The following is a 9,248-nucleotide window of genomic DNA, read 5'->3' as shown; positions in this document are numbered from 1 at the left end:
TGCAGCAGGAACTAAAAAGATGACGATGATGATGATGATGATGACCATAATGGATGATGATTATGATGATGACCATAATGGATGATGATGATGATGATGATGACCATAATGGATGATGATTATGATGATGACGATGATGATGATGATGATGATGATGATGATGACTGTCTTTTCCCAGATCGAGGGCAGCACACCACTCCACAGACTCGTCATCCGCAATGGCTAACTCAAAAAGCTGGGTGGCACAGGAAAGGCCCCGTGAGTGCCCACAACACTGCTACAGTTGTTTCAGCTTAACTTGGCCTGGATTTTCGTCCCTCTACAGCTCTATTTCACGTAGCTTTGTGGTTGACAAGGACAATACTACGGCTCTACATCGCTTACATCGCAGTTCTCTATGTTTGGTCTCCTTTAGCCGAGTTTGCTCCTTATATCCCCGTCTTCCGTCTCTCTACAGCAGAACCGTGAAAACAACAACAACAACAACAACAACAACAATAATAATAATAATAATAATAATAGTAATAATAATAATAATAATAATAATAATAATAATAATAATAATAATAATAGTAATAATAATAATAATACTGTAATAATGATTTCACACTTAAACTGACCTGCATATGGAACTGACTATGTATTTACTCCCCTGCTCATGTTCCCTTCGTTTCTTCGCTATAACTGCTCCCTTTATCCCTGTATTCAATGTCTTTCCAGTTAAACACCTTAAAGAAAGTCAATTCCATGACCACGCTGACTTGTTAAAATCCTGCCTAAATCTACAAACGTCCCTCAGTTCCTCTTTATCCCCCAAAAGGAGGATGGTGCTCTGCCCGAAGGGGGACATTTTCAGCCTGCAGTCCATCGGGTTCGCGTCCACATGAGCCTGGAGCCACAACAACAACAACAATAATTTTCCCTATACATGTTTCCTCAGTTTTCTTCCCTGAATCTATCCCTATGTTTGCTCCCTGTGTCAACTCCATATGTTCGTTTGCTACATTCGCTCCCTGTGTCTACTCCCTATGTTTGCTACATTCGCTCCCTGTGTCTGCTCCCTATGTTTGCTACATTCGCTCCCTGTGTCTACTCCCTATGTTTGCTTGCTATACTTCCTGTCTATATCTACTCTCCTAATCCTTTTATTTTCTTTCTCCAGCTGAACCACGCCACGAACGCCGATTCCACTCCCTCGCAGACCTACTCCATGAATCGGTTAGGCGCCAAACCTTCACCAGCTGGCCACTGAGCTTCATCGATCCGGACCAGCTGGCCAGGGCGGGGTTCTTCTATTTGCGGACCAAAGACCACGTCCGGTGTGCATTTTGTAAGGGTACTGTTGGACTCTGGGACCGCGGAGACCAGCCAGACCTCGAGCATCGCAAACACTTCCCGAGGTACACATAATAGTCCACATATAACGCTCCTCTTCCACTCCAAAGCCCATATACATCCATCTCCTACTGCCACTGCTCCACCCACACCCACATATTCATCTCCTACTGCCACTGCTCCACCCACACCCACATATTCATCTCCTACTGCCACTGCTCCACCCACACCCACATATTCATCTCCTACTGCCACTGCATCCACTACGCCCACACCGCTGACTGAGCCGTCCCTAGAACAAAAGATATCGCCAGGGGAATCTGTAGTGGAGTGCAGTTTACGGGACATGGTGCACTCTGCTTTACCTTGGCCTAAAATTGTCTTGTCTCCATTCTGAATAATGAATTGTAACAACAGATTAGTACTGAATGACGATACTACACCCGTTTTACTTTGATTCTCTCTCTCTCTCTCTCTCTCTCTCTCTCTCTCTCTCTCTCTCTCTCTCTCTCTCTCTCTCTCTCTCTCTCTCTCTCTCTCTCTCTCTCTCTCTCTCTCTCTCTCTCTCTATCTCTATCTATCTATATCGATCGATCGAGCTGTAGATGTATGTATGCAATGTGTGTGTGTGTGTGTGTGTGTGTGTGTGTGTGTGTGTGTGTGTGTGTGTGTGTGTACCTGTCTATTTATCTCACATTGTCTGGCTACAGGTGTCACCTAGTCAACGGGCACCCCACAGGCAACGTACCCATGGACCGGCTGCCTGAAGAACTGGGACCAGTGTACCAACTTCTTCAGGAGTATCATGACTTCAGGATTACCAGCACCAAGCCCCTACACACGCCAGCACACTCTGTATATGACCCCGGTAAGAGCCTGGTGGTCTAGTGGGCTACGGTACTCCAGTTCGATGTGGTTTATTAGGATTTAAAGTGTCTCTCTCTCCACACACCGTTACATGGCATATGACCATGATTTTTTCGCACACCATCACATCCCTCCTGCCCAATACCTTTTTGATCGACTGTACAAACAAATCCCACAGATGCGGCCACGGTGGCAAGGTCTGCTGGTGTGGGTCAGTTGGCACACCCTCATTTCAACACACCAGCAACCCGCCACTCCACCTTCACACACCACTGGCCGACTGAGACAGACGTGAGGGTGGATAAGCTGGTGGATGCTGGATTTTTCTATGCCGGAGTTGCTGACTGGGTACGTCTTAGCAGTCTCTCACAGTAGTACATTTACTCTAACCTGGCAAAAACTTTTAACTCCTTTCAGCTCAGGTGATGGCCAACTGTAGTCAAAACGATGCTTTCATGTGATGGCACTAATATAACTGAGCGGCTCAACTGCCTGGCTATACAAAGGTCCCCCAGTTACATCCCTGTCCATGAAGGGGGGATAATGGACTGTAGGAGGGGGACAACTTAAGCCTGCAGTCCACCGGGTTCACGTTTCATTTAAGCTTGGGTCCAGAAAAAAAAAAAAAAAGCCTCTGGAATACATACTGCTCAACATGAATGGCTATATAACATCATGATGCCGTACTGTCGTTTGATAATTTGCCTAATCACGCTTACAAACTGTTACTGGAATGATAGAATTCGTGAAATAATATTAAATAGTTAAATATTTCGGTGTCATTCTAGGTGCAGTGCTACAGTTGTGGGGGTGGACTCTTCGGCTGGAGGAAAGGCGATGACCCCATCCAAGATCATGCCAGGTACTACCCCACCTGCCCCTTCATACTAGCTCGGGGCACCACCAAGAACTCCGTCCCTCATCCTCACCATTCTTCCACCCCAGACAACATCCCCGCATCAGATCACCTCAGATGGTAGGCTGAGGGGTAACCTTTCCAACAGTACAAGTCGATGTAAGGTAAAACTGCCATGACTCATTAAAATCTATTGTTTCATTGGATCTGCTTACCCGGCGGCAGATACCCGTTCTCTATACCATTTTTGCACTACGCACAAAGTTTTATGTTTCCAGGATGATCATTGCTCTATTTTTTCTTCCTTCTTTTTTTTTAGTCTAACCTTAATTAAGCTGTCTCAACCTAACCTAACGTAACAGATTAACTTGCCTAACAGACTGACCTGTTACTAGGAAAGCAAACCTAAATTAACCTAGACTTTCGTGGATAGGAAAAAGTGCAAAAATGGCACACAGAACGGAAATCAGCTACTCTGTTCATCCTGCCAGTAGTCAGAGATCAAGTTAGGTATGCGCGAGGCCCTAAACATATAAATCAACCTTTGCCTGCTGTAATCTGGTGATGTTTGGTGTTTTCCTTGTCAGTTATGCAGCAACACTTTTTCCTCAGTACTACTTTTAAGTGGAGGCGGCTGTACCCATTGATACTATGTTTGCTCTAGCTACAATATAATATACCTAATAATGTGCAGTTGTAATTTTTCTCTTGTATCTGTCTGTCTATAGCCAGATACCTTCATCCCATATGGGACGGCCACAAACTAACCGCCTCCGCGTCGCCCTGTCCCCTGCCATTTCGCGCCCTCCCCTAACTTACACCCCTTCTCTCATATACGTCTCTACTCCATCCCTCCATCTTATCCTCGGTCTCCCCCTCCCTCTCCCCCGTCCACCACACTCACATACACTCTCCTAGTCAGTCTCTTTTTTAATTTCTTTTTTATTTTATCACCTCCAGCGCCACCAACTCCTGTCAGGATAATGTCCCCCCGCCACCCATCATTAGGCCAGTCACGCTTGCCACTCAAGAAGCCGATCTGCTCCTGGCCCACCCCATTGCACAGGTGTGTGTGTGTGTGTGTGTGTGTGTGTGTGTGTGTGTGTGTGTGTGTGTGCGTGCGTGCGTGCGTGCGTGCGTGCGTGCGTGCGTGCGTGCGTGCGTGCGTGCGTGCGTGTGTGCGCGCGCGCGCGCGCGAGTGCGTGAGAGAGCGTTACATGACAACAATGTCAATAAGCATGTTAATAATACTAGTAACAACAACAACAACAACAACAACAATAATAATAATATTAATAATAATAACAATATTAATCCAGCCATACCATCAGGAGCGTAGGGCACCGGGGCTACCCCGTCCAAAAATTTACCTTTCACGTAAAGGTAAGGGTGAGCAGTTTGCCTTTCCGTAACGACCTAATGGCCTATTAATCTCAACCATCCCTCGGAATTAAACCCTAACGACGCCATTACCCCCACAGCGTCTACTGCTCTTGGGGCTGTCAGCGGTGAGCATCCGGGGGGCCCTTGTAACCCGTCTGGAAGAAAGGGGGGTCCTGTGCGCCTCCGTTACCGATGCCATAGAACTGGTAAGTATTTCTCTCTCTCTCTCTCTCTCTCTCTCTCTCTCTCTCTCTACCTACCTACCTACCTACCCACCTACCTACCTATCCAACTATCTACCTACCTACCTACCTACCTACCTATCCAACTATCTACCTACCTATCTATCTATCTATCTATCTATCTATTTATCTGTATGTATGTATGTCTATCTGCCTATCTATTTTTTATCTATCTGCCTATGGCCAGACTCCTTAATCCTGCAAGGGGTGGCCACAAACAAATCACCCCTATGTCACCCTGTCCTCTGTCATTTGGCTCCCCTTCCTCCAACCCACACATCCCTCTCTGCCATCCTTCCACCTCATTCTTGTTCTCCCTCTCCCCCTCCCCCTTCCACCTCACGTACATACACTCTTCTACTCAGTCTCTCATTCTTCATCCTCGGCTCATGGCCAGACTTACTAAACTTAGCTTGCCATGCCATATATTTACACTTGCTCCCCCAGACGATTTTCTTCAGCTGAGGAGATAGGAACTGGAGGGGTTAGAGACAGCCTTCATTAACCCCTTCAGTATGAGATAGGAAGTGGAGGGGTTAGAGACAGCCTTCACTAACCCCTTCAGTATGAGATAGGAACTGGAGGGGTTAGAGACAGCCTTCACTAACCCCTTCAGTATGAGATAGGAACTGGAGGGGTTAGAGACAGCCTTCACTAACCCCTTCAGTATGAGATAGGAACTGGAGGGGTTAGAGACAGCCTTCACTAACCCCTTCAGTATGAGATAGGAACTGGAGGGATTAGACAGCCTTCACTAACCCCTTCAGTATGAGATATATTCCTAAGCTGAACGAATTCATATAAAATTAGCAAGAGCACACTAAACAAACAATGCTTTATTGGATTTCAAAAGATTAAAATCGTTCGTTTATGCTTTTCTCCAACTCAGTGTCGCTGCCAAACACCTCAAAATACAAACTAAGAGTGAATAATAACGAGAAAATGTGAGGCTGCGAAATTATCCATGAAGGTATGTAACTGATATGGATGTTTTGTTTTTCTTCGTCTATTGAATGACTTTTTTTTTTTTTTTTAAATCAGCTCTTTGAGTACGAAGAGAGGAAGGTGCGAAAGGGAGACCGAGATTCGACTCATGACCCCCCGCAACCACCACATGTACCACAGCCACCCTCACCACAACTACCACAGCTACCACCACAGCCACAACCTTCACAACTACCACAGCTACCACCACAGCCACCACAGTCAAAGGCACAGGTAGGTCTCTTAGAATAAATCCAAAATGCGTCCAAGCCTCCTAGAATGTGTCCAGAATGTGCCCAAAGCTTCTAAAATACGCCCAAGTCCCCCCACATATTTCTGGTCTTGCCAAGGTGTGCCCAGAATGTGTCCAAAATTTTGCTCAGACTTCCTTAAATGTGTCCAAGCATCCAAACTATGTCTTTAATGAGTCAAAGCCCCAATATGTGTCCTTATTTCACGAATGTGTGTGGTGATTCCCTTACCACTGAAATACTCGTAGTCTTTATAAATTACTCTTAACTTCAAACTATTTCTTCAACATAGGGCGGACTTTTGGACTGAAGGGGTAAATGTTGCCTAAATGAACCCCTTCACTACCAGAGACAGGGCTGAAGAGGGACGCCTTCACGTGATGGCACCGATAAGAGTGGGTGGCGGAGTTACCTGGCTATGATAACATCCCTCAGGTCCCTCCTTGTCCTCCGAAAGAATGGCGGTGGACTCACGAGAGGGACAATGTTAGCCTGTAGTCCACCGGGTGCACACCGCAAATGAGCCTGGGATTACAGCCACAAAACTGGACTCTTTATACTCTACCTCGGCCTAAAATTCTCATCTTTCCATTTTGAATGTTGAGGTGTAAGAACTGATTGACACTAGATTATGATGCGTCACACAGAAGTGTTATTGACGGTACGTAGAGCAGCAGCATTGTCTCTTTCTGCCACACAGCTACGTGAAATGGGCTGCACAAGGATGAAAATCTGGGGCAAGACAGAGTACCAGTAAAAGCAGTACACTAGAGACTGATGCTAATTAAAGTTACTGGAAATGACAGGGATACAGCAGGAATAAGCCATAGAGGATTTCATCAATGGTGGGGGTAAATGTGACTGACAAGATGAGTGTATGTGAGTGAGATGAAAGGGAAGAGGGGGAGGGGGAGACCAAGGATGAGATAGAGTGGGGAGATACACTATATGAGACAAGGCAGGGGGAGGGGGAGACCAAGGATGAGATGGAAGCATGGATTGGAGAGACATATGTGAGGTGAGGGGTGAGTTGAATATAGGACAGCCAAATGGCAGGGGACAGGGCGACAAGGAGGCGATTTGTTTGTGGCCACCCCTTATGGGATTGCGGCTCAATTGCAGCCTGCAGTTCAGCGCATTCACGTTCAGATGAGAGAAGAACCAATACAACAAAAACACGTCCTGAAATCTAGCTCTTCTTCTCCTCCTCCTCCTCCTCCTCCTCCTCCTCTTCTTCCTCCTTCTCCTCCTCCTCCTGCCCCAGGCCACGAAGGAGGGGACGGCACAGGAACAGGCTCAGGGAAAGGCCCAGGCAGACAAAACCAAACAACAACTGCTGCTAAACGATGGTCAGGAGTCTTGCTTTACTGCTCGTGGATTTTAATGACTGATTCTAGCTATCTCCAGATATTTTAGTAGTAGTAGTAGTAGTAGTAGTAGTAGTAGTAGTAGTAGTAGTAGTAGTAGTGGTAGTAATGATGGTGGTGGTGGTGGTGGTGGTGGTGGTGGTGGTGGTGGTGGTAGCAATACCAGTACTAATACTAACAACAGGACTAACAATAATACCAATTTTCAAACAAGACTAAAAATACTAACAATTTACAAACAATACACCCAGTAATGTTGCTACGAGACGAGGTGAAGGAAGCCGAGAGACGCCTGGTGTGTGGCAGGTGTGGCGCAGAGAGGGTTCAGGTGGTGCTACAACCCTGCTGTCACCTACACCTTTGTGCCACCTGTGCTAGACCGACTGACACCCGCCCCACCTGAAGCACGGCTGTTAGAGGCACGCTTAGACCGATTATGGGATAGACGAAGTAACGAACAGAAGCTGGGAAATGATGGTAAACAGAACCGTACAGAGACCCAATGCGGAAAAGAAATTATTAAAAAAAGAAAAAAAAAAAAAAGGATGGATGGATGTTAAGAAAGAATAAACATCAGCACAGCACTCCATCATCCAAATGCAGTCTCAAAGTAAGGGATGATTTAAAAAGTCGGTGGGGGCTCAGGTGGTGCCGTAACCCGTCTGCCACCTACTGTACATCTTTGTGCCACCTGTGAGAGGCCATTCTAACACATGTTCCACCTGTAGTACGGCCTTAGAGACACGCTTAGGCCATATCTCTGATTGGGGTAAAGGTAATCTTGTTGTTTTTAATGCATCAAAAACTCAGTTCTTACATCTATCAATCCGACAACATCCACACGAGTACCCTCCAAATTTTAATAATATCCAGATTAATCCTGCATCATCTTTAAAAATACCTGGGGTTTCATTCTCTCGGGATTTATCTTGGAAAGAATATATTGTCTCTCTTGTAAAATTTGCTTGCAAGAGATTAGGTGTGCTAAGCGGACTCCGTGCCTTCTTTACCAGTGTACAGTTGTTGACTATACACAGGTTTTACTCGCCCCTGTGTAAAGTACAACATTCTGTGTGGGGAGGTTCCCCACATACAGCTCTTCTCAACAAGGTGGAGTCAAAAGCTTTTCGTTTCATTAATTCTCCACCTCTTTCTGGCTCCCTTCAACCTTTGTCTCTTCGCCGTACTGTTGCATCTTTAAATCTTTTCTGTCGCTACGTCAATGGTCACTGCCCCTCTGAACTGTCTGCTTGCATCCCCTCACCACTACCACGGGCAACAAAGTCTCATCCCTTTTCTGTCCAACTCTCTAATGCAAGTTAATCGTTACCCCCAGTCTTTCATATATGCAACAGGTCAACTCTGAAACTGTCCTCCTCTGTCTGTATTTCCTACAGCCTATGATCTCCAGTCTTTCAATCGCAGTGTGTCCAGGCATCTCGAAATGCACAGATCTTTAATTTGGCTCTCTGTTATCTTGTTTTTGTTTTTTCTTGGGAAGAAAAATTTGCTGGCTCCTGGCCTTTGGTTCCTTCTGCCTTGCATTAAAAAAAAAAAAATACTGAGTAGACAAGGGAGGGAGAAAGGCAGATGTAAGTGTAGAATGAAGACAGAAGGGAAGTATACAAGAGGGAAATGCAAAAGAAAAAGAATGATGAAAGTTATGGAAAGATGGACAACAAAACAGTACTCCATCGGCCAAACACAGTCTTAACAGGAAGAAAATTTACAGAAGAGGAGGATGGAAGTCAGAAAAGGACGGAACACAGAACTGTTCTGCATCGTTTGAATGTGATCTAAAAAATGAAGGTGAGAGGACAAAGAGATGGAGAAATAGAAGGATGACGGATTTTGCTCGGTGTTACGGCTGGTCAGTGGCAATACTGTAGCCAAATACTGTATTTAAAACTTATATATGAAAGTTTACCATAACCTATTACCACAGCCTTACCTTAACCTATCA

The 9,248-nt window shown here is 45.6% G+C and overlaps 1 pseudogene; it reads left to right on the top strand.

Moving 5' to 3' along the window:
- Positions 1–218: 218 nt before the first annotated feature.
- On the top strand, positions 219–7,730 carry LOC145396846 (baculoviral IAP repeat-containing protein 7-like; annotated as a pseudogene).
- The last annotated feature ends 1,518 nt before the right edge of the window (positions 7,731–9,248 follow it).

Source organism: Coenobita brevimanus, chromosome 39 (assembly GCF_032717465.1).
Source record: "Coenobita brevimanus isolate Jiangsu-jjx chromosome 39, ASM3271746v2, whole genome shotgun sequence".
NCBI classification, from domain to species: domain Eukaryota; kingdom Metazoa; phylum Arthropoda; class Malacostraca; order Decapoda; family Coenobitidae; genus Coenobita; species Coenobita brevimanus.
This window is presented reverse-complemented; position numbering and strand designations above follow the sequence as displayed.